The sequence below is a fragment of the Pseudophryne corroboree genome, chromosome 4 (assembly GCF_028390025.1).
Source record: "Pseudophryne corroboree isolate aPseCor3 chromosome 4, aPseCor3.hap2, whole genome shotgun sequence".
NCBI lineage: Eukaryota > Metazoa > Chordata > Amphibia > Anura > Myobatrachidae > Pseudophryne > Pseudophryne corroboree.
The window spans coordinates 62,756,978-62,782,949 of record NC_086447.1 but is presented as its reverse complement, the minus strand read 5'-3'; the positions used below and the strand labels follow the sequence as shown (position 1 = coordinate 62,782,949).

General features: G+C 37.8%; 38 non-coding genes across 38 annotated transcripts; all 38 read right to left on the bottom strand.

The window, feature by feature from the left end:
* Window positions 1–541: 541 nt before the first annotated feature.
* On the bottom strand, window positions 542–613 carry TRNAA-UGC (transfer RNA alanine (anticodon UGC)). Its single transcript has one exon. It is a non-coding gene; the product is annotated as a tRNA-Ala (tRNA).
* A 354-nt stretch (window positions 614–967) lies between these two features.
* On the bottom strand, window positions 968–1,039 carry TRNAA-UGC (transfer RNA alanine (anticodon UGC)). The gene has a single exon. It is a non-coding gene; the product is annotated as a tRNA-Ala (tRNA).
* Window positions 1,040–1,914: 875 nt separating this feature from the next.
* TRNAA-UGC (transfer RNA alanine (anticodon UGC)) lies at window positions 1,915–1,986 on the bottom strand. Its single transcript has one exon. It is a non-coding gene; the product is annotated as a tRNA-Ala (tRNA).
* Window positions 1,987–2,341: 355 nt separating this feature from the next.
* TRNAV-UAC (transfer RNA valine (anticodon UAC)) lies at window positions 2,342–2,413 on the bottom strand. The gene has a single exon. It is a non-coding gene; the product is annotated as a tRNA-Val (tRNA).
* Window positions 2,414–3,280: 867 nt separating this feature from the next.
* On the bottom strand, window positions 3,281–3,352 carry TRNAA-UGC (transfer RNA alanine (anticodon UGC)). Its single transcript has one exon. It is a non-coding gene; the product is annotated as a tRNA-Ala (tRNA).
* Window positions 3,353–3,707: 355 nt separating this feature from the next.
* TRNAA-UGC (transfer RNA alanine (anticodon UGC)) lies at window positions 3,708–3,779 on the bottom strand. The gene has a single exon. It is a non-coding gene; the product is annotated as a tRNA-Ala (tRNA).
* An 867-nt stretch (window positions 3,780–4,646) lies between these two features.
* TRNAA-UGC (transfer RNA alanine (anticodon UGC)) lies at window positions 4,647–4,718 on the bottom strand. The gene has a single exon. It is a non-coding gene; the product is annotated as a tRNA-Ala (tRNA).
* A 354-nt stretch (window positions 4,719–5,072) lies between these two features.
* On the bottom strand, window positions 5,073–5,144 carry TRNAA-UGC (transfer RNA alanine (anticodon UGC)). The gene has a single exon. It is a non-coding gene; the product is annotated as a tRNA-Ala (tRNA).
* An 867-nt stretch (window positions 5,145–6,011) lies between these two features.
* TRNAA-UGC (transfer RNA alanine (anticodon UGC)) lies at window positions 6,012–6,083 on the bottom strand. The gene has a single exon. It is a non-coding gene; the product is annotated as a tRNA-Ala (tRNA).
* A 354-nt stretch (window positions 6,084–6,437) lies between these two features.
* Window positions 6,438–6,509, bottom strand: TRNAA-UGC (transfer RNA alanine (anticodon UGC)). The gene has a single exon. It is a non-coding gene; the product is annotated as a tRNA-Ala (tRNA).
* An 875-nt stretch (window positions 6,510–7,384) lies between these two features.
* On the bottom strand, window positions 7,385–7,456 carry TRNAA-UGC (transfer RNA alanine (anticodon UGC)). Its single transcript has one exon. It is a non-coding gene; the product is annotated as a tRNA-Ala (tRNA).
* Window positions 7,457–7,810: 354 nt separating this feature from the next.
* On the bottom strand, window positions 7,811–7,882 carry TRNAA-UGC (transfer RNA alanine (anticodon UGC)). The gene has a single exon. It is a non-coding gene; the product is annotated as a tRNA-Ala (tRNA).
* Window positions 7,883–8,757: 875 nt separating this feature from the next.
* TRNAA-UGC (transfer RNA alanine (anticodon UGC)) lies at window positions 8,758–8,829 on the bottom strand. The gene has a single exon. It is a non-coding gene; the product is annotated as a tRNA-Ala (tRNA).
* Window positions 8,830–9,183: 354 nt separating this feature from the next.
* TRNAA-UGC (transfer RNA alanine (anticodon UGC)) lies at window positions 9,184–9,255 on the bottom strand. Its single transcript has one exon. It is a non-coding gene; the product is annotated as a tRNA-Ala (tRNA).
* An 875-nt stretch (window positions 9,256–10,130) lies between these two features.
* Window positions 10,131–10,202, bottom strand: TRNAA-UGC (transfer RNA alanine (anticodon UGC)). The gene has a single exon. It is a non-coding gene; the product is annotated as a tRNA-Ala (tRNA).
* Window positions 10,203–10,556: 354 nt separating this feature from the next.
* TRNAA-UGC (transfer RNA alanine (anticodon UGC)) lies at window positions 10,557–10,628 on the bottom strand. Its single transcript has one exon. It is a non-coding gene; the product is annotated as a tRNA-Ala (tRNA).
* An 875-nt stretch (window positions 10,629–11,503) lies between these two features.
* Window positions 11,504–11,575, bottom strand: TRNAA-UGC (transfer RNA alanine (anticodon UGC)). The gene has a single exon. It is a non-coding gene; the product is annotated as a tRNA-Ala (tRNA).
* A 354-nt stretch (window positions 11,576–11,929) lies between these two features.
* On the bottom strand, window positions 11,930–12,001 carry TRNAA-UGC (transfer RNA alanine (anticodon UGC)). The gene has a single exon. It is a non-coding gene; the product is annotated as a tRNA-Ala (tRNA).
* Window positions 12,002–12,876: 875 nt separating this feature from the next.
* TRNAA-UGC (transfer RNA alanine (anticodon UGC)) lies at window positions 12,877–12,948 on the bottom strand. Its single transcript has one exon. It is a non-coding gene; the product is annotated as a tRNA-Ala (tRNA).
* A 355-nt stretch (window positions 12,949–13,303) lies between these two features.
* Window positions 13,304–13,375, bottom strand: TRNAV-UAC (transfer RNA valine (anticodon UAC)). Its single transcript has one exon. It is a non-coding gene; the product is annotated as a tRNA-Val (tRNA).
* An 867-nt stretch (window positions 13,376–14,242) lies between these two features.
* TRNAA-UGC (transfer RNA alanine (anticodon UGC)) lies at window positions 14,243–14,314 on the bottom strand. The gene has a single exon. It is a non-coding gene; the product is annotated as a tRNA-Ala (tRNA).
* Window positions 14,315–14,669: 355 nt separating this feature from the next.
* TRNAA-UGC (transfer RNA alanine (anticodon UGC)) lies at window positions 14,670–14,741 on the bottom strand. The gene has a single exon. It is a non-coding gene; the product is annotated as a tRNA-Ala (tRNA).
* Window positions 14,742–15,608: 867 nt separating this feature from the next.
* On the bottom strand, window positions 15,609–15,680 carry TRNAA-UGC (transfer RNA alanine (anticodon UGC)). Its single transcript has one exon. It is a non-coding gene; the product is annotated as a tRNA-Ala (tRNA).
* Window positions 15,681–16,034: 354 nt separating this feature from the next.
* Window positions 16,035–16,106, bottom strand: TRNAA-UGC (transfer RNA alanine (anticodon UGC)). Its single transcript has one exon. It is a non-coding gene; the product is annotated as a tRNA-Ala (tRNA).
* An 875-nt stretch (window positions 16,107–16,981) lies between these two features.
* Window positions 16,982–17,053, bottom strand: TRNAA-UGC (transfer RNA alanine (anticodon UGC)). Its single transcript has one exon. It is a non-coding gene; the product is annotated as a tRNA-Ala (tRNA).
* A 354-nt stretch (window positions 17,054–17,407) lies between these two features.
* TRNAA-UGC (transfer RNA alanine (anticodon UGC)) lies at window positions 17,408–17,479 on the bottom strand. The gene has a single exon. It is a non-coding gene; the product is annotated as a tRNA-Ala (tRNA).
* An 875-nt stretch (window positions 17,480–18,354) lies between these two features.
* TRNAA-UGC (transfer RNA alanine (anticodon UGC)) lies at window positions 18,355–18,426 on the bottom strand. The gene has a single exon. It is a non-coding gene; the product is annotated as a tRNA-Ala (tRNA).
* A 354-nt stretch (window positions 18,427–18,780) lies between these two features.
* On the bottom strand, window positions 18,781–18,852 carry TRNAA-UGC (transfer RNA alanine (anticodon UGC)). Its single transcript has one exon. It is a non-coding gene; the product is annotated as a tRNA-Ala (tRNA).
* Window positions 18,853–19,727: 875 nt separating this feature from the next.
* Window positions 19,728–19,799, bottom strand: TRNAA-UGC (transfer RNA alanine (anticodon UGC)). The gene has a single exon. It is a non-coding gene; the product is annotated as a tRNA-Ala (tRNA).
* A 355-nt stretch (window positions 19,800–20,154) lies between these two features.
* On the bottom strand, window positions 20,155–20,226 carry TRNAA-CGC (transfer RNA alanine (anticodon CGC)). Its single transcript has one exon. It is a non-coding gene; the product is annotated as a tRNA-Ala (tRNA).
* An 875-nt stretch (window positions 20,227–21,101) lies between these two features.
* On the bottom strand, window positions 21,102–21,173 carry TRNAA-UGC (transfer RNA alanine (anticodon UGC)). The gene has a single exon. It is a non-coding gene; the product is annotated as a tRNA-Ala (tRNA).
* A 355-nt stretch (window positions 21,174–21,528) lies between these two features.
* Window positions 21,529–21,599, bottom strand: TRNAA-UGC (transfer RNA alanine (anticodon UGC)). The gene has a single exon. It is a non-coding gene; the product is annotated as a tRNA-Ala (tRNA).
* An 875-nt stretch (window positions 21,600–22,474) lies between these two features.
* On the bottom strand, window positions 22,475–22,546 carry TRNAA-UGC (transfer RNA alanine (anticodon UGC)). Its single transcript has one exon. It is a non-coding gene; the product is annotated as a tRNA-Ala (tRNA).
* A 355-nt stretch (window positions 22,547–22,901) lies between these two features.
* On the bottom strand, window positions 22,902–22,972 carry TRNAA-UGC (transfer RNA alanine (anticodon UGC)). The gene has a single exon. It is a non-coding gene; the product is annotated as a tRNA-Ala (tRNA).
* Window positions 22,973–23,847: 875 nt separating this feature from the next.
* Window positions 23,848–23,919, bottom strand: TRNAA-UGC (transfer RNA alanine (anticodon UGC)). Its single transcript has one exon. It is a non-coding gene; the product is annotated as a tRNA-Ala (tRNA).
* Window positions 23,920–24,274: 355 nt separating this feature from the next.
* On the bottom strand, window positions 24,275–24,346 carry TRNAA-UGC (transfer RNA alanine (anticodon UGC)). The gene has a single exon. It is a non-coding gene; the product is annotated as a tRNA-Ala (tRNA).
* An 875-nt stretch (window positions 24,347–25,221) lies between these two features.
* On the bottom strand, window positions 25,222–25,293 carry TRNAA-UGC (transfer RNA alanine (anticodon UGC)). Its single transcript has one exon. It is a non-coding gene; the product is annotated as a tRNA-Ala (tRNA).
* A 355-nt stretch (window positions 25,294–25,648) lies between these two features.
* On the bottom strand, window positions 25,649–25,720 carry TRNAA-UGC (transfer RNA alanine (anticodon UGC)). Its single transcript has one exon. It is a non-coding gene; the product is annotated as a tRNA-Ala (tRNA).
* Window positions 25,721–25,972: the final 252 nt, after the last annotated feature.

Sequence of the window (25,972 nt, the reverse complement as noted above, 5' to 3'; positions counted from 1 at the left end):
GGGCACATAGGATGCAGGCTATGACTGCCTCCTGGGCATTGCTGACTAAGGCTTCACCAGGTATTTTGTACAGAGTTGATATGTGTTTATCTTTTCATGCATTGATTGATCACTAATTACTTGACATTCAAGCCCAAATCCATCCTCCATAGGTTCACAATGTGTTTAGAGATGTCTGTCCTTCTTAATCAATTAGTTTTGCTGTATCGTGTGATTTGTTCTTTTATGAAACTACTGCTTTTATAGTACATTTCCCAGTGAAATTAAAACTCTGTTTCATAATTACTATATACTTCACATCGGTGTTTGGAGAATGTCAGTAGGTATGATATGGAAACTGCTGGTTAAATAATGAAACACAGTATCCACAGAATATAATCTACCACTGAGCTACATCACATTTAATAGAATGATCAATTATTTTTTATAATTGGTGTTTATTCTTGCCCATTACTGTAGAGTGCATTCATGCATTTGTTGGTCTTGGGCTCTTCTGAAGAGGTTACATACAGATAAGTAAGAATCTATATTTTTCAAAACATGGAGATGCCGGGGATTGAACCCGGGCCCTCATACATGCAAAGCATGCGCTCTACCACTGAGCTACATCCCCTCTGAGTTGGTGTGTTTTGATACCGAGCGATTGCTGTTCTGCATAGTACTCAAGTTCTACTACTTCCACTGTTCTAAGGTTAAACTCAGAGCACGGAGCAAAGATAACAATTATACCTTGCTGTATAGATTTCAAGGATACTGTAGGTATCATATGATAACTTTTATTTCAATGAGGAAACACAGATTCTGGGGAATATAATCTACCACTAAGCAACATCACATTTTATAGACTGGTCAATAATTTTACATAGTTTGATTGAAACTTTTCCAATTTCTCTAGAGTTTTTTTAATGCATTTGTTGATCTGGAGAGGTTACATAGAGTTAAGAAAGAATCTACATTTTGCAAAACATGGAGATGCCGGGGATTGAACCCGGGGCCTCATACATGCAAAGCATGTGCTCTACCACTGAGCTACATCCCCTGTGAAAAAGTATGGCACTCATTCGATTGCAGCTTTGCATTGTACTTAAGTTCTACTATTTTCTAGTGTTCTAAGGGTCATCTCCGAGTATAAAGCAATAAAAACCATTAAACTTTGCCAGAGTTCAAGGACACCATAATTTCCACAGCTGATGAAGATGCAAGTAGATGATCATTCCACACTTTAAATTGCTGTTAGACTTCTTCACCGGAGTCTGGATTATCATCAGAATCCCCTACCTTATGTAATGAATGGCATGGATATTGATCAAGTATTGCCAAGTAGAGGACAGTCTTACATTCTGTTTTATCAGCAGTGTCAGAACTTGGAAGAAGGGCACATAGTATGCAGGCTATGACTGCCTCCTGGGCATTGCTGACTAAGGCTTCACCAGGTATTTTGTACAGAGTTGATATGTGTTTATCTTTTCATGCATTGATTGATCACTAATTACTTGACATTCAAGCCCAAATCCATCCTCGATAGGTTCACAATGTGTTTAAAGATGTCTGTCCTTCTTAATCAATTAGTTTTGCTGTATCTTGTGATTTGTTCTTTTATGAAACTACTGCTTTTATAGTACATTTCCCAGTGAAATTAAAACTCTGTTTCATAATTACCATATACTTGACATCAGTGTTTGGAGAATGTCAGTAGGTATGATATGGTAACTTCTGGTTAAATAAGGAAACACAGTATCCACAGAATATAATCTACCACTGAGCTACATCACATTTAATAGAATGATCAATTATTTTTTAGAATTGGTGTTAATTCTTGCCCATTACTGTAGAGTGCATTCATGCATTTGTTGGTCTTGGGCTCTTCTGAAGAGGTTACATACAGATAAGTAAGAATCTATATTTTGCAAAACATGGAGATGCCGGGGATTGAACCCGGGGCCTCATACATGCAAAGCATGCGCTCTACCACTGAGCTACATCCCCTCTGAGTTGGTGTGTTTTGATACCGAGCGATTGCTGTTCTGCATAGTACTCAAGTTCTACTACTTCCACTGTTCTAAGGTTAAACTCAGAGCACGGAGCAAAGATAACAATTATACCTTGCTGTATAGATTTCAAGGATACTGTAGGTATCATATGATAACTTTTATTTCAATGAGGAAACACAGATTCTGGGGAATATAATCTACCACTGAGCAACGTCACATTTTATAGACTGGTCAATAATTTTTCATAGTTTGATTGAAACTTTTCCAATTTCTCTAGAGTTTTTGTTAATGCATTTGTTGATCTGGAGAGGTTACATAGAGTTAAGAAAGAATCTACATTTTGCAAAACATGTAGATGCCGGGGATTGAACCCGGGGCCTCATACATGTAAAGCATGCGCTCTACCACTGAGCTACATCCCCTGTGAAAAAGTATGGCACTCATTCGATTGCAGCTTTGCATTGTACTTAAGTTCTACTATTTTCTAGTGTTCTAAGGGTCATCTCCGAGTGTATAGCAATAAAAACCATTAGACTTTGCCAGAGTTCAAGGACACCATAATTTCCACAGCTGATGAGGATGCAAGTAGATGATCATTCCACACTTTAAATTGCTGTTAGACTTCTTCACCGGAGTCTGGGTTATCATCAGAATCCCCTACCTTATGTAATGAATGGCATGGATATTGATCAAGTATTGCCAAGTAGAGGACAGTCTTACATTCTGTTTTATCAGCAGTGTCAAAACTTGGAAGAAGGGCACATAGGATGCAGGCTATGACTGCCTCCTGGGCATTGCTGACTAAGGCTTCACCAGGTATTTTGTACAGAGTTGATATGTGTTTATCTTTTCATGCATTGATTGATCACTAATTACTTGACATTCAAGCCCAAATCCATTCTCCATAGGTTCACAATGTGTTTAGAGATGTCTGTCCTTCTTAATCAATTAGTTTTGCTGTATCATGTGATTTGTTCTTTTATGAAACTACTGCTTTTATAGTACATTTCCCAGTGAAATTAAAACTCTGTTTCATAATTACCATATACTTGACATCAGTGTTTGGAGAATGTCAGTAGGTATGATATGGTAACTGCTGGTTAAATAAGGAAACACAGTATCCACAGAATATAATCTACCACTGAGCTACATCACATTTAATAGAATGATCAATTATTTTTTATAATTGGTGTTAATTCTTGCCCATTACTGTAGAGTGCATTCATTGGTCTTGGGCTCTTCTGAAGAGGTTACATACAGATAAGTAAGAATCTATATTTTGCAAAACATGGAGATGCCGGGGATTGAACCCGGGGCCTCATACATGCAAAGCATGCGCTCTACCACTGAGCTACATCCCCTCTGAGTTGGCGTGTTTTGAAACCGAGCGATTGCTGTTCTGCATAGTACTCAAGTTCTACTACTTCCACTGTTCTAAGGTTAAACTCAGAGCATGGAGCAAAGATAACAATTATACCTTGCTGTATAGATTTCAAGGATACTGTAGGTATCATATGATAACTTTTATTTCAATGAGGAAACACAGATTCTGGGGAATGTAATCTACCACTGAGCAACATCACATTTTATAGACTGGTCAATAATTTTTCATAGTTTGATTGAAACTTTTCCAATTTCTCTAGAGTTTTTTTTAATGCATTTGTTGATCTGGAGAGGTTACATAGAGTTAAGAAAGAATCTACATTTTGCAAAACATGGAGATGCCGGGGATTGAACCCGGGGCCTCATACATGCAAAGCATGCGCTCTACCACTGAGCTACATCCCCTGTGAAAAAGTATGGCACTCATTCGATTGCAGCTTTGCATTGTACTTTAGTTCTACTATTTTCTAGTGTTCTAAGGGTCATCTCCGAGTGTATAGCAATAAAAACCATTAGACTTTGCCAGAGTTCAAGGACACCATAATTTCCACAGCTGATGAGGATGCAAGTAGATGATCATTCCACACTTTAAATTGCTGCTAGACTTCTTCACCGGAGTCTGGGTTATCATCAGAATCCCCTACCTTATGTAATGAATGGCATGGATATTGATCAAGTATTGCCAAGTAGAGGACAGTCTTACATTCTGTTTTATCAGCAGTGTCAGAACTTGGAAGAAGTGCACATAGGATGCAGGCTATGACTGCCTCCTGGGCATTGCTGACTAAGGCTTCACCAGGTATTTTGTACAGAGTTGATATGTGTTTATCTTTTCATGCATTAATTGATCACTAATTACTTGACATTCAAGCCCAAATCCATCCTCCATAGGTTCACAATGTGTTTAGAGATGTCTGTCCTTCTTAATCAATTAGTTTTGCTGTATCGTGTGATTTGTTCTTTTATGAAACTACTGCTTTTATAGTACATTTCCCAGTGAAATTAAAACTCTGTTTCATAATTACCATATACTTGACATCAGTGTTTGGAGAATGTCAGTAGGTATGATATGGTAACTGCTGGTTAAATAAGGAAACACAGTATCCACAGAATATAATCTTCCACTGAGCTACATCACATTTAATAGAATGATCAATTATTTTTTATAATTGGTGTTAATTCTTGCCCATTACTGTAGAGTGCATTCATTGGTCTTGGGCTCTTCTGAAGAGGTTACATACAGATAATTAAGAATCTATATTTTTCAAAACATGGAGATGCCGGGGATTGAACCCGGTCCCTCATACATGCAAAGCATGCGCTCTACCACTGAGCTACATCCCCTCTGAGTTGGTGTGTTTTGATACCGAGCGATTGCTGTTCTGCATAGTACTCAAGTTCTACTACTTCCACTGTTCTAAGGTTAAACTCAGAGCACGGAGCAAAGATAACAATTATACCTTGCTGTATAGATTTCAAGGATACTGCAGGTATCATATGATAACTTTTATTTCAATGAGGAAACACAGATTCTGGGGAATATAATCTACCACTAAGCAACATCACATTTTATAGACTGGTCAATAATTTTACATAGTTTGATTGAAACTTTTCCAATTTCTCTAGAGTTTTTTTAATGCATTTGTTGATCTGGAGAGGTTACATAGAGTTAAGAAAGAATCTACATTTTGCAAAACATGGAGATGCCGGGGATTGAACCCGGGGCCTCATACATGCAAAGCATGTGCTCTACCACTGAGCTACATCCCCTGTGAAAAAGTATGGCACTCATTCGATTGCAGCTTTGCATTGTACTTAAGTTCTACTATTTTCTAGTGTTCTAAGGGTCATCTCCGAGTATAAAGCAATAAAAACCATTACACTTTGCCAGAGTTCAAGGACACCATAATTTCCACAGCTGATGAAGATGCAAGTAGATGATCATTCCACACTTTAAATTGCTGTTAGACTTCTTCACCGGAGTCTGGATTATCATCAGAATCCCCTACCTTATGTAATGAATGGCATGGATATTGATCAAGTATTGCCAAGTAGAGGACAGTCTTACATTCTGTTTTATCAGCAGTGTCAGAACTTGGAAGAAGGGCACATAGTATGCAGGCTATGACTGCCTCCTGGGCATTGCTGACTAAGGCTTCACCAGGTATTTTGTACAGAGTTGATATGTGTTTATCTTTTCATGCATTGATTGATCACTAATTACTTGACATTCAAGCCCAAATCCATCCTCCATAGGTTCACAATGTGTTTAGAGATGTCTGTCCTTCTTAATCAATTAGTTTTGCTGTATCGTGTGATTTGTTCTTTTATGAAACTACTGCTTTTATAGTACATTTCCCAGTGAAATTAAAACTCTGTTTCATAATTACCATATACTTGACATCAGTGTTTGGAGAATGTCAGTAGGTATGATATGGTAACTGCTGGTTAAATAAGGAAACACAGTATCCACAGAATATAATCTACCACTGAGCTACATCACATTTAATAGAATGATCAATTATTTTTTATAATTGGTGTTAATTCTTGCCCATTACTGTAGAGTGCATTCATTGGTCTTGGGCTCTTCTGAAGAGGTTACATACAGATAAGTAAGAATCTATATTTTTCAAAACATGGAGATGCCGGGGATTGAACCCGGGCCCTCATACATGCAAAGCATGCGCTCTACCACTGAGCTACATCCCCTCTGAGTTGGTGTGTTTTGATACCGAGCGATTGCTGTTCTGCATAGTACTCAAGTTCTACTACTTCCACTGTTCTAAGGTTAAACTCAGAGCACGGAGCAAAGATAACAATTATACCTTGCTGTATAGATTTCAAGGATACTGTAGGTATCATATGATAACTTTTATTTCAATGAGGAAACACAGATTCTGGGGAATATAATCTACCACTAAGCAACATCACATTTTATAGACTGGTCAATAATTTTACATAGTTTGATTGAAACTTTTCCAATTTCTCTAGAGTTTTTTTAATGCATTTGTTGATCTGGAGAGGTTACATAGAGTTAAGAAAGAATCTACATTTTGCAAAACATGGAGATGCCGGGGATTGAACCCAGGGCCTCATACATGCAAAGCATGCGCTCTACCACTGAGCTACATCCCCTGTGAAAAAGTATGGCACTCATTCGATTGCAGCTTTGCATTGTACTTAAGTTCTACTATTTTCTAGTGTTCTAAGGGTCATCTCCGAGTATAAAGCAATAAAAACCATTACACTTTGCCAGAGTTCAAGGACACCATAATTTCCACAGCTGATGAAGATGCAAGTAGATGATCATTCCACACTTTAAATTGCTGTTAGACTTCTTCACCGGATTCTGGGTTATCATCAGAATCCCCTACCTTATGTAATGAATGGCATGGATATTGATCAAGTATTGCCAAGTAGAGGACAGTCTTACATTCTGTTTTATCAGCAGTGTCAGAACTTGGAAGAAGGGCACATAGTATGCAGGCTATGACTGCCTCCTGGGCATTGCTGACTAAGGCTTCATCAGGTATTTTGTACAGAGTTGATATGTGTTTATCTTTTCATGCATTGATTGATCACTAATTACTTGACATTCAAGCCCAAATCCATCCTCCATAGGTTCACAATGTGTTTAGAGATGTCTGTCCTTCTTAATCAATTAGTTTTGCTGTATCGTGTGATTTGTTCTTTTATGAAACTACTGCTTTTATAGTACATTTCCCAGTGAAATTAAAACTCTGTTTCATAATTACCATATACTTGACATCAGTGTTTGGAGAATGTCAGTAGGTATGATATGGTAACTGCTGGTTAAATAAGGAAACACAGTATCCACAGAATATAATCTACCACTGAGCTACATCACATTTAATAGAATGATCAATTATTTTTTATAATTGGTGTTAATTCTTGCCCATTACTGTAGAGTGCATTCATGCATTTGTTGGTCTTGGGCTCTTCTGAAGAGGTTACATACAGATAAGTAAGAATCTATATTTTTCAAAACATGGAGATGCCGGGGATTGAACCCGGGCCCTCATACATGCAAAGCATGCGCTCTACCACTGAGCTACATCCCCTCTGAGTTGGTGTGTTTTGATACCGAGCGATTGCTGTTCTGCATAGTACTCAAGTTCTACTACTTCCACTGTTCTAAGGTTAAACTCAGAGCACGGAGCAAAGATAACAATTAGACCTTGCTGTATAGATTTCAAGGATACTGTAGGTATCATATGATAACTTTTATTTCAATGAGGAAACACAGATTCTGGGGAATATAATCTACCACTAAGCAACATCACATTTTATAGACTGGTCAATAATTTTACATAGTTTGATTGAAACTTTTCCAATTTCTCTAGAGTTTTTTTAATGCATTTGTTGATCTGGAGAGGTTACATAGAGTTAAGAAAGAATCTACATTTTGCAAAACATGGAGATGCCGGGGATTGAACCCGGGGCCTCATACATGCAAAGCATGCGCTCTACCACTGAGCTACATCCCCTGTGAAAAAGTATGGCACTCATTCGATTGCAGCTTTGCATTGTACTTAAGTTCTACTATTTTCTAGTGTTCTAAGGGTCATCTCCGAGTGTATAGCAATAAAAACCATTAGACTTTGCCAGAGTTCAAGGACACCATAATTTCCACAGCTGATGAGGATGCAAGTAGATGATCATTCCACACTTTAAATTGCTGTTAGACTTCTTCACCGGAGTCTGGGTTATCATCAGAATCCCCTACCTTATGTAATGAATGGCATGGATATTGATCAAGTATTGCCAAGTAGAGGACAGTCTTACATTCTGTTTTATCAGCAGTGTCAGAACTTGGAAGAAGGGCACATAGGATGCAGGCTATGACTGCCTCCTGGGCATTGCTGACTAAGGCTTCACCAGGTATTTTGTACAGAGTTGATATGTGTTTATCTTTTCATGCATTGATTGATCACTAATTACTTGACATTCAAGCCCAAATCCATCCTCCATAGGTTCACAATGTGTTTAGAGATGTCTGTCCTTCTTAATCAATTAGTTTTGCTGTATCGTGTGATTTGTTCTTTTATGAAACTACTGCTTTTATAGTACATTTCCCAGTGAAATTAAAACTCTGTTTCATAATTACCATATACTTCACATCGGTGTTTGGAGAATGTCAGTAGGTATGATATGGAAACTGCTGGTTAAATAATGAAACACAGTATCAACAGAATATAATCTACCACTGAGCTACATCACATTTAATAGATTGATAAATTATTTTTTATAATTGGTGTTTATTCTTGCCCATTACTGTAGAGTGCATTCATGCATTTGTTGGTCTTGGGCTCTTCTGAAGAGGTTACATACAGATAAGTAAGAATCTATATTTTTCAAAACATGGAGATGCCGGGGATTGAACCCGGGCCCTCATACATGCAAAGCATGCGCTCTACCACTGAGCTACATCCCCTCTGAGTTGGTGTGTTTTGATACCGAGCGATTGCTGTTCTGCATAGTACTCAAGTTCTACTACTTCCACTGTTCTAAGGTTAAACTCAGAGCACGGAGCAAAGATAACAATTATACCTTGCTGTATAGATTTCAAGGATACTGTAGGTATCATATGATAACTTTTATTTCAATAAGGAAACACAGATTCTGGGGAATATAATCTACCACTAAGCAACATCACATTTTATAGACTGGTCAATAATTTTACATAGTTTGATTGAAACTTTTCCAATTTCTCTAGAGTTTTTTTAATGCATTTGTTGATCTGGAGAGGTTACATAGAGTTAAGAAAGAATCTACATTTTGCAAAACATGGAGATGCCGGGGATTGAACCCGGGGCCTCATACATGCAAAGCATGCGCTCTACCACTGAGCTACATCCCCTGTGAAAAAGTATGGCACTCATTCGATTGCAGCTTTGCATTGTACTTAAGTTCTACTATTTTCTAGTGTTCTAAGGGTCATCTCCGAGTGTATAGCAATAAAAACCATTAGACTTTGCCAGAGTTCAAGGACACCATAATTTCCACAGCTGATGAGGATGCAAGTAGATGATCATTCCACACTTTAAATTGCTGTTAGACTTCTTCACCGGAGTCTGGGTTATCATCAGAATCCCCTACCTTATGTAATGAATGGCATGGATATTGATCAAGTATTGCCAAGTAGAGGACAGTCTTACATTCTGTTTTATCAGCAGTGTCAGAACTTGGAAGAAGGGCACATAGGATGCAGGCTATGACTGCCTCCTGGGCATTGCTGACTAAGGCTTCACCAGGTATTTTGTACAGAGTTGATATGTGTTTATCTTTTCATGCATTGATTGATCACTAATTACTTGACATTCAAGCCCAAATCCATCCTCCATAGGTTCACAATGTGTTTAGAGATGTCTGTCCTTCTTAATCAATTAGTTTTGCTGTATCGTGTGATTTGTTCTTTTATGAAACTACTGCTTTTATAGTACATTTCCCAGTGAAATTAAAACTCTGTTTCATAATTACCATATACTTCACATCGGTGTTTGGAGAATGTCAGTAGGTATGATATGGAAACTGCTGGTTAAATAATGAAACACAGTATCCACAGAATATAATCTACCACTGAGCTACATCACATTTAATAGAATGATAAATTATTTTTTATAATTGGTGTTTATTCTTGCCCATTACTGTAGAGTGCATTCATGCATTTGTTGGTCTTGGGCTCTTCTGAAGAGGTTACATACAGATAAGTAAGAATCTATATTTTTCAAAACATAGAGATGCCGGGGATTGAACCCGGGCCCTCATACATGCAAAGCATGCGCTCTACCACTGAGCTACATCCCCTCTGAGTTGGTGTGTTTTGATACCGAGCGATTGCTGTTCTGCATAGTACTCAAGTTCTACTACTTCCACTGTTCTAAGGTTAAACTCAGAGCACGGAGCAAAGATAACAATTATACCTTGCTGTATAGATTTCAAGGATACTGTAGGTATCATATGATAACTTTTATTTCAATAAGGAAACACAGATTCTGGGGAATATAATCTACCACTAAGCAACATCACATTTTATAGACTGGTCAATAATTTTACATAGTTTGATTGAAACTTTTCCAATTTCTCTAGAGTTTTTTTAATGCATTTGTTGATCTGGAGAGGTTACATAGAGTTAAGAAAGAATCTACATTTTGCAAAACATGGAGATGCCGGGGATTGAACCCGGGGCCTCATACATGCAAAGCATGCGCTCTACCACTGAGCTACATCCCCTGTGAAAAAGTATGGCACTCATTCGATTGCAGCTTTGCATTGTACTTAAGTTCTACTATTTTCTAGTGTTCTAAGGGTCATCTCCGAGTGTATAGCAATAAAAACCATTAGACTTTGCCAGAGTTCAAGGACACCATAATTTCCACAGCTGATGAGGATGCAAGTAGATGATCATTCCACACTTTAAATTGCTGTTAGACTTCTTCACCGGAGTCTGGGTTATCATCAGAATCCCCTACCTTATGTAATGAATGGCATGGATATTGATCAAGTATTGCCAAGTAGAGGACAGTCTTACATTCTGTTTTATCAGCAGTGTCAGAACTTGGAAGAAGGGCACATAGGATGCAGGCTATGACTGCCTCCTGGGCATTGCTGACTAAGGCTTCACCAGGTATTTTGTACAGAGTTGATATGTGTTTATCTTTTCATGCATTGATTGATCACTAATTACTTGACATTCAAGCCCAAATCCATCCTCCATAGGTTCACAATGTGTTTAGAGATGTCTGTCCTTCTTAATCAATTAGTTTTGCTGTATCGTGTGATTTGTTCTTTTATGAAACTACTGCTTTTATAGTACATTTCCCAGTGAAATTAAAACTCTGTTTCATAATTACCATATACTTCACATCGGTGTTTGGAGAATGTCAGTAGGTATGATATGGAAACTGCTGGTTAAATAATGAAACACAGTATCCACAGAATATAATCTACCACTGAGCTACATCACATTTAATAGAATGATCAATTATTTTTTATAATTGGTGTTTATTCTTGCCCATTACTGTAGAGTGCATTCATGCATTTGTTGGTCTTGGGCTCTTCTGAAGAGGTTACATACAGATAAGTAAGAATCTATATTTTTCAAAACATGGAGATGCCGGGGATTGAACCCGGGCCCTCATACATGCAAAGCATGCGCTCTACCACTGAGCTACATCCCCTCTGAGTTGGTGTGTTTTGATACCGAGCGATTGCTGTTCTGCATAGTACTCAAGTTCTACTACTTCCACTGTTCTAAGGTTAAACTCAGAGCACGGAGCAAAGATAACAATTATACCTTGCTGTATAGATTTCAAGGATACTGTAGGTATCATATGATAACTTTTATTTCAATGAGGAAACACAGATTCTGGGGAATATAATCTACCACTAAGCAACATCACATTTTATAGACTGGTCAATAATTTTACATAGTTTGATTGAAACTTTTCCAATTTCTCTAGAGTTTTTTTAATGCATTTGTTGATCTGGAGAGGTTACATAGAGTTAAGAAAGAATCTACATTTTGCAAAACATGGAGATGCCGGGGATTGAACCCGGGGCCTCATACATGCAAAGCATGTGCTCTACCACTGAGCTACATCCCCTGTGAAAAAGTATGGCACTCATTCGATTGCAGCTTTGCATTGTACTTAAGTTCTACTATTTTCTAGTGTTCTAAGGGTCATCTCCGAGTATAAAGCAATAAAAACCATTACACTTTGCCAGAGTTCAAGGACACCATAATTTCCACAGCTGATGAAGATGCAAGTAGATGATCATTCCACACTTTAAATTGCTGTTAGACTTCTTCACCGGAGTCTGGATTATCATCAGAATCCCCTACCTTATGTAATGAATGGCATGGATATTGATCAAGTATTGCCAAGTAGAGGACAGTCTTACATTCTGTTTTATCAGCAGTGTCAGAACTTGGAAGAAGGGCACATAGTATGCAGGCTATGACTGCCTCCTGGGCATTGCTGACTAAGGCTTCACCAGGTATTTTGTACAGAGTTGATATGTGTTTATCTTTTCATGCATTGATTGATCACTAATTACTTGACATTCAAGCCCAAATCCATCCTCGATAGGTTCACAATGTGTTTAAAGATGTCTGTCCTTCTTAATCAATTAGTTTTGCTGTATCTTGTGATTTGTTCTTTTATGAAACTACTGCTTTTATAGTACATTTCCCAGTGAAATTAAAACTCTGTTTCATAATTACCATATACTTGACATCAGTGTTTGGAGAATGTCAGTAGGTATGATATGGTAACTTCTGGTTAAATAAGGAAACACAGTATCCACAGAATATAATCTACCACTGAGCTACATCACATTTAATAGAATGATCAATTATTTTTTAGAATTGGTGTTAATTCTTGCCCATTACTGTAGAGTGCATTCATGCATTTGTTGGTCTTGGGCTCTTCTGAAGAGGTTACATACAGATAAGTAAGAATCTATATTTTGCAAAACATGGAGATGCCGGGGATTGAACTCGGGGCCTCATACATGCAAAGCATGCGCTCTACCACTGAGCTACATCCCCTCTGAGTTGGTGTGTTTTGATACCGAGCGATTGCTGTTCTGCATAGTACTCAAGTTCTACTACTTCCACTGTTCTAAGGTTAAACTCAGAGCACGGAGCAAAGATAACAATTATACCTTGCTGTATAGATTTCAAGGATACTGTAGGTATCATATGATAACTTTTATTTCAATGAGGAAACACAGATTCTGGGGAATATAATCTACCACTGAGCAACGTCACATTTTATAGACTGGTCAATAATTTTTCATAGTTTGATTGAAACTTTTCCAATTTCTCTAGAGTTTTTTTTAATGCATTTGTTGATCTGGAGAGGTTACATAGAGTTAAGAAAGAATCTACATTTTGCAAAACATGTAGATGCCGGGGATTGAACCCGGGGCCTCATACATGTAAAGCATGCGCTCTACCACTGAGCTACATCCCCTGTGAAAAAGTATGGCACTCATTCGATTGCAGCTTTGCATTGTACTTAAGTTCTACTATTTTCTAGTGTTCTAAGGGTCATCTCCGAGTGTATAGCAATAAAAACCATTAGACTTTGCCAGAGTTCAAGGACACCATAATTTCCACAGCTGATGAGGATGCAAGTAGATGATCATTCCACACTTTAAATTGCTGTTAGACTTCTTCACCGGAGTCTGGGTTATCATCAGAATCCCCTACCTTATGTAATGAATGGCATGGATATTGATCAAGTATTGCCAAGTAGAGGACAGTCTTACATTCTGTTTTATCAGCAGTGTCAGAACTTGGAAGAAGGGCACATAGGATGCAGGCTATGACTGCCTCCTGGGCATTGCTGACTAAGGCTTCACCAGGTATTTTGTACAGAGTTGATATGTGTTTATCTTTTCATGCATTGATTGATCACTAATTACTTGACATTCAAGCCCAAATCCATTCTCCATAGGTTCACAATGTGTTTAGAGATGTCTGTCCTTCTTAATCAATTAGTTTTGCTGTATCATGTGATTTGTTCTTTTATGAAACTACTGCTTTTATAGTACATTTCCCAGTGAAATTAAAACTCTGTTTCATAATTACCATATACTTGACATCAGTGTTTGGAGAATGTCAGTAGGTATGATATGGTAACTGCTGGTTAAATAAGGAAACACAGTATCCACAGAATATAATCTACCACTGAGCTACATCACATTTAATAGAATGATCAATTATTTTTTATAATTGGTGTTAATTCTTGCCCATTACTGTAGAGTGCATTCATTGGTCTTGGGCTCTTCTGAAGAGGTTACATACAGATAAGTAAGAATCTATATTTTGCAAAACATGGAGATGCCGGGGATTGAACCCGGGGCCTCATACATGCAAAGCATGCGCTCTACCACTGAGCTACATCCCCTCTGAGTTGGCGTGTTTTGAAACCGAGCGATTGCTGTTCTGCATAGTACTCAAGTTCTACTACTTCCACTGTTCTAAGGTTAAACTCAGAGCATGGAGCAAAGATAACAATTATACCTTGCTGTATAGATTTCAAGGATACTGTAGGTATCATATGATAACTTTTATTTCAATGAGGAAACACAGATTCTGGGGAATGTAATCTACCACTGAGCAACATCACATTTTATAGACTGGTCAATAATTTTTCATAGTTTGATTGAAACTTTTCCAATTTCTCTAGAGTTTTTTTTAATGCATTTGTTGATCTGGAGAGGTTACATAGAGTTAAGAAAGAATCTACATTTTGCAAAACATGGAGATGCCGGGGATTGAACCCGGGGCCTCATACATGCAAAGCATGCGCTCTACCACTGAGCTACATCCCCTGTGAAAAAGTATGGCACTCATTCGATTGCAGCTTTGCATTGTACTTTAGTTCTACTATTTTCTAGTGTTCTAAGGGTCATCTCCGAGTGTATAGCAATAAAAACCATTAGACTTTGCCAGAGTTCAAGGACACCATAATTTCCACAGCTGATGAGGATGCAAGTAGATGATCATTCCACACTTTAAATTGCTGCTAGACTTCTTCACCGGAGTCTGGGTTATCATCAGAATCCCCTACCTCATGTAATGAATGGCATGGATATTGATCAAGTATTGCCAAGTAGAGGACAGTCTTACATTCTGTTTTATCAGCAGTGTCAGAACTTGGAAGAAGTGCACATAGGATGCAGGCTATGACTGCCTCCTGGGCATTGCTGACTAAGGCTTCACCAGGTATTTTGTACAGAGTTGATATGTGTTTATCTTTTCATGCATTGATTGATCACTAATTACTTGACATTCAAGCCCAAATCCATCCTCCATAGGTTCACAATGTGTTTAGAGATGTCTGTCCTTCTTAATCAATTAGTTTTGCTGTATCGTGTGATTTGTTCTTTTATGAAACTACTGCTTTTATAGTACATTTCCCAGTGAAATTAAAACTCTGTTTCATAATTACCATATACTTGACATCAGTGTTTGGAGAATGTCAGTAGGTATGATATGGTAACTGCTGGTTAAATAAGGAAACACAGTATCCACAGAATATAATCTACCACTGAGCTACATCACATTTAATAGAATGATCAATTATTTTTTATAATTGGTGTTAATTCTTGCCCATTACTGTAGAGTGCATTCATTGGTCTTGGGCTCTTCTGAAGAGGTTACATACAGATAAGTAAGAATCTATATTTTTCAAAACATGGAGATGCCGGGGATTGAACCCGGGCCCTCATACATGCAAAGCATGCGCTCTACCACTGAGCTACATCCCCTCTGAGTTGGTGTGTTTTGATACCGAGCGATTGCTGTTCTGCATAGTACTCAAGTTCTACTACTTCCACTGTTCTAAGGTTAAACTCAGAGCACGGAGCAAAGATAACAATTATACCTTGCTGTATAGATTTCAAGGATACTGTAGGTATCATATGATAACTTTTATTTCAATGAGGAAACACAGATTCTGGGGAATATAATCTACCACTAAGCAACATCACATTTTATAGACTGGTCAATAATTTTACATAGTTTGATTGAAACTTTTCCAATTTCTCTAGAGTTTTTTTAATGCATTTGTTGATCTGGAGAGGTTACATAGAGTTAAGAAAGAATCTACATTTTGCAAAACATGGAGATGCCGGGGATTGAACCCAGGGCCTCATACATGCAAAGCATGCGCTCTACCACTGAGCTACATCCCCTGTGAAAAAGTATGGCACTCATTCGATTGCAGCTTTGCATTGTACTTAAGTTCTACTATTTTCTAGTGTTCTAAGGGTCATCTCCGAGTATAAAGCAATAAAAACCATTACACTTTGCCAGAGTTCAAGGACACCATAATTTCCACAGCTGATGAAGATGCAAGTAGATGATCATTCCACACTTTAAATTGCTGTTAGACTTCTTCACCGGATTCTGGGTTATCATCAGAATCCCCTACCTTATGTAATGAATGGCATGGATATTGATCAAGTATTGCCAAGTAGAGGACAGTCTTACATTCTGTTTTATCAGCAGTGTCAGAACTTGGAAGAAGGGCACATAGTATGCAGGCTATGACTGCCTCCTGGGCATTGCTGACTAAGGCTTCATCAGGTATTTTGTACAGAGTTGATATGTGTTTATCTTTTCATGCATTGATTGATCACTAATTACTTGACATTCAAGCCCAAATCCATCCTCCATAGGTTCACAATGTGTTTAGAGATGTCTGTCCTTCTTAATCAATTAGTTTTGCTGTATCGTGTGATTTGTTCTTTTATGAAACTACTGCTTTTATAGTACATTTCCCAGTGAAATTAAAACTCTGTTTCATAATTACCATATACTTGACATCAGTGTTTGGAGAATGTCAGTAGGTATGATATGGTAACTGCTGGTTAAATAAGGAAACACAGTATCCACAGAATATAATCTACCACTGAGCTACATCACATTTAATAGAATGATCAATTATTTTTTATAATTGGTGTTAATTCTTGCCCATTACTGTAGAGTGCATTCATGCATTTGTTGGTCTTGGGCTCTTCTGAAGAGGTTACATACAGATAAGTAAGAATCTATATTTTTCAAAACATGGAGATGCCGGGGATTGAACCCGGGCCCTCATACATGCAAAGCATGCGCTCTACCACTGAGCTACATCCCCTCTGAGTTGGTGTGTTTTGATACCGAGCGATTGCTGTTCTGCATAGTACTCAAGTTCTACTACTTCCACTGTTCTAAGGTTAAACTCAGAGCACGGAGCAAAGATAACAATTAGACCTTGCTGTATAGATTTCAAGGATACTGTAGGTATCATATGATAACTTTTATTTCAATAAGGAAACACAGATTCTGGGGAATATAATCTACCACTAAGCAACATCACATTTTATAGACTGGTCAATAATTTTACATAGTTTGATTGAAACTTTTCCAATTTCTCTAGAGTTTTTTTAATGCATTTGTTGATCTGGAGAGGTTACATAGAGTTAAGAAAGAATCTACATTTTGCAAAACATGGAGATGCCGGGGATTGTACCCGGGGCCTCATACATGCAAAGCATGCGCTCTACCACTGAGCTACATCCCCTGTGAAAAAGTATGGCACTCATTCGATTGCAGCTTTGCATTGTACTTAAGTTCTACTATTTTCTAGTGTTCTAAGGGTCATCTCCGAGTGTATAGCAATAAAAACCATTAGACTTTGCCAGAGTTCAAGGACACCATAATTTCCACAGCTGATGAGGATGCAAGTAGATGATCATTCCACACTTTAAATTGCTGTTAGACTTCTTCACCGGAGTCTGGGTTATCATCAGAATCCCCTACCTTATGTAATGAATGGCATGGATATTGATCAAGTATTGCCAAGTAGAGGACAGTCTTACATTCTGTTTTATCAGCAGTGTCAGAACTTGGAAGAAGGGCACATAGGATGCAGGCTATGACTGCCTCCTGGGCATTGCTGACTAAGGCTTCACCAGGTATTTTGTACAGAGTTGATATGTGTTTATCTTTTCATGCATTGATTGATCACTAATTACTTGACATTCAAGCCCAAATCCATCCTCCATAGGTTCACAATGTGTTTAGAGATGTCTGTCCTTCTTAATCAATTAGTTTTGCTGTATCGTGTGATTTGTTCTTTTATGAAACTACTGCTTTTATAGTACATTTCCCAGTGAAATTAAAACTCTGTTTCATAATTACCATATACTTCACATCGGTGTTTGGAGAATGTCAGTAGGTATGATATGGAAACTGCTGGTTAAATAATGAAACACAGTATCCACAGAATATAATCTACCACTGAGCTACATCACATTTAATAGAATGATCAATTATTTTTTATAATTGGTGTTTATTCTTGCCCATTACTGTAGAGTGCATTCATGCATTTGTTGGTCTTGGGCTCTTCTGAAGAGGTTACATACAGATAAGTAAGAATCTATATTTTTCAAAACATGGAGATGCCGGGGATTGAACCCGGGCCCTCATACATGCAAAGCATGCGCTCTACCACTGAGCTACATCCCCTCTGAGTTGGTGTGTTTTGATACCGAGCGATTGCTGTTCTGCATAGTACTCAAGTTCTACTACTTCCACTGTTCTAAGGTTAAACTCAGAGCACGGAGCAAAGATAACAATTATACCTTGCTGTATAGATTTCAAGGATACTGTAGGTATCATATGATAACTTTTATTTCAATGAGGAAACACAGATTCTGGGGAATATAATCTACCACTAAGCAACATCACATTTTATAGACTGGTCAATAATTTTACATAGTTTGATTGAAACTTTTCCAATTTCTCTAGAGTTTTTTTAATGCATTTGTTGATCTGGAGAGGTTACATAGAGTTAAGAAAGAATCTACATTTTGCAAAACATGGAGATGCTGGGGATTGAACCCAGGGCCTCATACATGCAAAGCATGCGCTCTACCACTGAGCTACATCCCCCGTGAAAAACTATGGCACTCATTCGATTGCAGCTTTGCATTGTACTTAAGTTCTACTATTTTCTAGTGTTCTAAGGGTCATCTCCGAGTATAAAGCAATAAACACCATTACACTTTGCCAGAGTTCAAGAACACCATAATTTCCACAGCTGATGAAGATGCAAGTAGATGATCATTCCACACTTTAAATTGCTGTTAGACTTCTTCACCGGAGTCTGTGTTATCATCAGAATCCCCTACCTTATGTAATGAATGGCATGGATATTGATCAAGTATTGCCAAGTAGAGGACAGTCTTACATTCTGTTTTATCAGCAGTGTCAGAACTTGGAAGAAGGGCACATAGTATGCAGGCTATGACTGCCTCCTGGGCATTGCTGACTAAGGCTTCACCAGGTATTTTGTACAGAGTTGATATGTGTTTATCTTTTCATGCATTGATTGATCACTAATTACTTGACATTCAAGCCCAAATCCATCCTCCATAGGTTCACAATGTGTTTAAAGATGTCTGTCCTTCTTAATCAATTAGTTTTGCTGTATCGTGTGATTTGTTCTTTTATGAAACTACTGCTTTTATAGTACATTTCCCAGTGAAATTAAAACTCTGTTTCATAATTACCATATACTTGACATCAGTGTTTGGAGAATGTCAGTAGGTATGATATGGTAACTGCTGGTTAAATAAGGAAACACAGTATCCACAGAATATAATCTACCACTGAGCTACATCACATTTAATAGAATGATCAATTATTTTTTATAATTGGTGTTAATTCTTGCCCATTACTGTAGAGTGCATTCATGCATTTGTTGGTCTTGGGCTCTTCTGAAGAGGTTACATACAGATAAGTAAGAATCTATATTTTGCAAAACATGGAGATGCCGGGGATTGAACCCGAGACCTCATACATGCAAAGCATGCGCTCTACCACTGAGCTACATCCCCTCTGAGTTGGCGTGTTTTGAAACCGAGCGATTGCTGTTCTGCATAGTACTCAAGTTCTACTACTTCCACTGTTCTAAGGTTAAACTCAGACCACGGAGTAAAGATAACAATTATACCTTGCTGTATAGCTTTCAAGGATACTGTAGGTATCATATGATAACTTTTATTTCAATGAGGAAACACAGATTCTGGGGAATATAATCTACCACTGAGCAACATCACATTTTATAGACTGGTCAATAATTTTTCATAGTTTGATTGAAACTTTTCCAATTTCTCTAGAGTTTTTTTTAATTCATTTGTTGATCTGGAGAGGTTACATAGAGTTAAGAAAGAATCTACATTTTGCAAAACATGGAGATGCTGGGGATTGAACCCGGGGCCTCATACATGCGAAACATGCGCTCTACCACTGAGCTACATCCCCTGTGAAAAAGTGTGGTACTCATTCGATTGCAGCTTTGCATTGTACTCAAGTTCTACTATTTTCTAGTGTTCTAAGGGTCATCTCCGAGTATAAAGCAATAAAAACCATTACACTTTGCCAGAGTTCAAGGACACCATAATTTCCACATCTGATGAGGATGCAAGTAGATGATCATTCCACACTTTAAATTGCTGTTAGACTTCTTCACCGGAGTCTGGGTTATCATCAGAATCCCCTACCTTATGTAATGAATGGCATGGATATTGATCAAGTATTGCCAAGTAGAGGACAGTCTTACATTCTGTTTTATCAGCAGTGTCAGAACTTGGAAGAAGGGCACATAGTATGCAGGCTATGACTGCCTCCTGGGCATTGCTGACTAAGGCTTCACCAGGTATTTTGTACAGAGTTGATATGTGTTTATCTTTTCATGCATTGATTGATCACTAATTACTTGACATTCAAGCCCAAATCCATCCTCCATAGGTTCACAATGTGTTTAAAGATGTCTGTCCTTCTTAATCAATTAGTTTTGCTGTATCGTGTGATTTGTTCTTTTATGAAACTACTGCTTTTATAGTATATTTCCCAGTGAAATTAAAACTCTGTTTCATAATTACCATATACTTGACATCAGTGTTTGGAGAATGTCAGTAGGTATGATATGGTAACTGCTGGTTAAATAAGGAAACACAGTATCCACAGAATATAATCTACCACTGAGCTACATCACATTTAATAGAATGATCAATTATTTTTTATAATTGGTTTTAATTCTTGCCCATTACTGTAGAGTGCATTCATGCATTTGTTGGTCTTGGGCTCTTCTGAAAAGGTTACATACAGATAAGTAAGAATCTATATTTTGCAAAACATGGAGATGCCGGGGATTGAACGCGGGGCCTCATACATGCAAAGCATGCGCTCTACCACTGAGCTACATCCCCTCTGAGTTGGTGTGTTTTGATACCGAGCGATTGCTGTTCTGCATAGTACTCAAGTTCTACTACTTCCACTGTTCTAAGGTTAAACTCAGAGCACGGAGCAAAGATAACAATTATACCTTGCTGTATAGATTTCAAGGATACTGTAGGTATCATATGATAACTTTTATTTCAATGAGGAAACACAGATTCTGGGGAATATAATCTTCCACTGAGCAACATCACATTTTATAGACTGGTCAATAATTTTTCATAGTTTGATTGAAACTTTTCCAATTTCTCTAGAGTTTTTTTTAATGCATTTGTTGATCTGGAGAGGTTACATAGAGTTAAGAAAGAATCTACATTTTGCAAAACATGGAGATGCCGGGGATTGAACCCGGGGCTCATACATGCAAAGCATGCGCTCTACCACTGAGCTACATCCCCTGTGAAAAAGTGTGGTACTCATTCGATTGCAGCTTTGCATTGTACTCAAGTTCTACTATTTTCTAGTGTTCTAAGGGTCATCTCCGAGTATAAAGCAATAAAAACCATTACACTTTGCCAGAGTTCAAGGACACCATAATTTCCACATCTGATGAGGATGCAAGTAGATGATCATTCCACACTTTAAATTGCTGTTAGACTTCTTCACCGGAGTCTGGGTTATCATCAGAATCCCCTACCTTATGTAATGAATGGCATGGATATTGATCAAGTATTGCCAAGTAGAGGACAGTCTTACATTCTGTTTTATCAGCAGTGTCAGAACTTGGAAGAAGGGCACATAGTATGCAGGCTATGACTGCCTCCTGGGCATTGCTGACTAAGGCTTCACCAGGTATTTTGTACAGAGTTGATATGTGTTTATCTTTTCATGCATTGATTGATCACTAATTACTTGACATTCAAGCCCAAATCCATCCTCCATAGGTTCACAATGTGTTTAAAGATGTCTGTCCTTCTTAATCAATTAGTTTTGCTGTATCGTGTGATTTGTTCTTTTATGAAACTACTGCTTTTATAGTATATTTCCCAGTGAAATTAAAAATCTGTTTCATAATTACCATATACTTGACATCAGTGTTTGGAGAATGTCAGTAGGTATGATATGGTAACTGCTGGTTAAATAAGGAAACACAGTATCCACAGAATATAATCTACCACTGAGCTACATCACATTTAATAGAATGATCAATTATTTTTTATAATTGGTGTTAATTCTTGCCCATTACTGTAGAGTGCATTCATGCATTTGTTGGTCTTGGGCTCTTCTGAAAAGGTTACATACAGATAAGTAAGAATCTATATTTTGCAAAACATGGAGATGCCGGGGATTGAACGCGGGGCCTCATACATGCAAAGCATGCGCTCTACCACTGAGCTACATCCCCTCTGAGTTGGTGTGTTTTGATACCGAGCGATTGCTGTTCTGCATAGTACTCAAGTTCTACTACTTCCACTGTTCTAAGGTTAAACTCAGAGCACGGAGCAAAGATAACAATTATACCTTGCTGTATAGATTTCAAGGATACTGTAGGTATCATATGATAACTTTTATTTCAATGAGGAAACACAGATTCTGGGGAATATAATCTTCCACTGAGCAACATCACATTTTATAGACTGATCAATAATTTTTCATAGTTTGATTGAAACTTTTCCAATTTCTCTAGAGTTTTTTTTAATGCATTTGTTGATCTGGAGAGGTTACATAGAGTTAAGAAAGAATCTACATTTTGCAAAACATGGAGATGCCGGGGATTGAACCCGGGGCTCATACATGCAAAGCATGCGCTCTACCACCGAGCTACATACCCTGTGAAAAAGTATGGCACTCATTCGATTGCAGCTTTGCATTGTACTTAAGTTCTACTATTATCTAGTGTTCTAAGGGTCATCTCCGAGTATAAAGCAATAAAAACCATTACATTTTGCCAGAGTTCAAGGACACCATAATTTCCACAGCTGATGAGGATGCAAGTAGATGATCATTCCACACTTTAAATTGCTGTTAGACTTCTTCACCGGAGTCTGGGTTATCATCAGAATCCCCTACCTTATGTAATGAATGGCATGGATATTGATCAAGTATTGCCAAGTAGAGGACAGTCTTACATTCTGTTTTATCAGCAGTGTCAGAACTTGGAAGAAGGGCACATAGTATGCAGGCTATGACTGCCTCCTGGGCATTGCTGACTAAGGCTTCACCAGGTATTTTGTACAGAGTTGATATGTGTTTATCTTTTCATGCATTGATTGATCACTAATTACTTGACATTCAAGCCCAAATCCATCCTCCATAGGTTCACAATGTGTTTAAAGATGTATGTCCTTCTTAATCAATTAGTTTTGCTGTATCGTGTGATTTGTTCTTTTATGAAACTACTGCTTTTATAGTACATTTCCCAGTGAATTTAAAACTCTGTTTCATAATTACCATATACTTGACATCAGTGTTTGGAGAATGTCAGTAGGTATGATATGGTAACTGCTGGCTAAATAAGGAAACACAGTATCCACAGAATATAATCTACCACTGAGCTACATCACATTTAATAGAATGATCAATTATTTTTTATAATTGGTGTTAATTCTTGCCTATTACTGTAGAGTGCATTCATGCATTTGTTGGTCTTGGGCTCTTCTGAAGAGGTTACATACAGATAAGTAAGAATCTATATTTTGCAAAACATGGAGATCCCGGGGATTGAACCCGGGGCCTCATACATGCAAAGCATGTGCTCTACCACTGAGCTACATCCCCTCTGAGTTGGTGTGTTTTGATACCGAGCGATTGCTGTTCTGCATAGTACTCAAGTTCTACTACTTCCACTGTTCTAAGGTTAAACTAAGAGCACGGAGCAAAGATAACAATTATACCTTGCTGTATAGATTTCAAGGATACTGTAGGTATCATATGATAACTTTTATTTCAATGAGGAAACACAGATTCTGGGGAATATAATCTACCACTGAGCAACATCACATTTTATAGACTGGTCAATAATTTTTCATAGTTTGATTGAAACTTTTCCAATTTCTCTAGAGTTTCTTTTAATGCATTTGTTGATCTGGAGAGGTTACATAGAGTTAAGAAAGAATCTACATTTTGCAAAACATGGAGATGCCGGGAGTTGAACCCGGGGCCTCATACATGCAAAGCATGCGCTCTACCACTGAGCTACATCCGCTGTGAAAAAGTATGGTACTCATTCGATTGCAGCATTGCATTGTACTTAAGTTCTACTATTTTCTAGTGTTCTAAGGGTCATCTCCGAGTATATAGCAATAAAAACCATTAGACTTTGCCAGAGTTCAAGGACACCATAATTTCCACAGCTGATGAGGATGCAAGTAGATGATCATTCCACACTTTAAATTACTGTTAGACTTCTTCACCGGAGTCTGGGTTTTCATCAGAATCCCCTACCTTATGTAATGAATGGCATGGATATTGATCAAGTATTGCCAAGTAGAGGACAGTCTTACATTCTGTTTTATCAGCAGTGTCAGAACTTGGAAGAAGGGCACATAGGATGCAGGCTATGACTGCCTCCTGGGCATTGCTGACTAAGGCTTCACCAGGTATTTTGTACAGAGTTGATATGTGTTTATCTTTTCATGCATTGATTGATCACTAATTACTTGACATTCAAGCCCAAATCCATCCTCCATAGGTTCACAATGTGTTTAAAGATGTCTGTCCTTCTTAATCAATTAGTTTTGCTGTATCGTGTGATTTGTTCTTTTATGAAACTACTGCTTTTATAGTACATTTCCCAGTGAAATTAAAACTCTGTTTCATAATTACCATATACTTGACATCAGTGTTTGGAGAATGTCAGTAGGTATGATATGGTAACTGCTGGTTAAATAAGGAAACACAGTATCCACAGAATATAATCTACCACTGAGCTACATCACATTTAATAGAATGATCAATTATTTTTTATAATTGGTGTTAATTCTTGCCCATTACTGTAGAGTGCATTCATGCATTTGTTGGTCTTGGGCTCTTCTGAAGAGGTTACATACAGATAAGTAAGAATCTATATTTTTCAAAACAGGAAGATGCCGGGTATTGAACCTGGGGCCTCATACATGCAAAGCATGCGCTCTACCACTGAGCTACATCCCCTCTGAGTTGGTGCGTTTTGATACCGAGCGATTGCTGTTCTGCATAGTACTCAAGTTCTACTACTTCCACTGTTCTAAGGTTAAACTCAGAGCACAGAGCAAAGATAACAATTATACCTTGCTGTATAGATTTCAAGGATACTGTAGGTATCATATGATAACTTTTATTTCAATGAGGAAACACAGATTCTGGGGAATATAATCTACCACTGAGCAACATCACATTTTATAGACTGGTCAATAATTTTTCATAGTTTGATTGAAACTTTTCCAATTTCTCTAGAGTTTTTTTTAATGCATTTGTTGATCTGGAGAGGTTACATAGAGTTAAGAAAGAATCTACATTTTGCAAAACATGGAGATGCCGGGGATTGAACCCGGGGCCTCATACATGCAAAGCATGCGCTCTACCACTGAGCTACATCCCCTGTGAAAACGTATGGCACTCATTCGATTGCAGCTTTGCATTGTACTTAAGTTCTACTATTTTCTAGTGTTCTAAGGGTCATCTCCGAGTATATAGCAATAAAAACCATTAGACTTTGCCAGAGATCAAGGACACCATAATTTCCACAGCTGATGAGGATGCAAGTAGATGATCATTCCACACTTTAAATTGCTGTTAGACTTCTTCACCGGAGTCTGGGTTATCATCAGAATCCCCTACCTTATGTAATGAA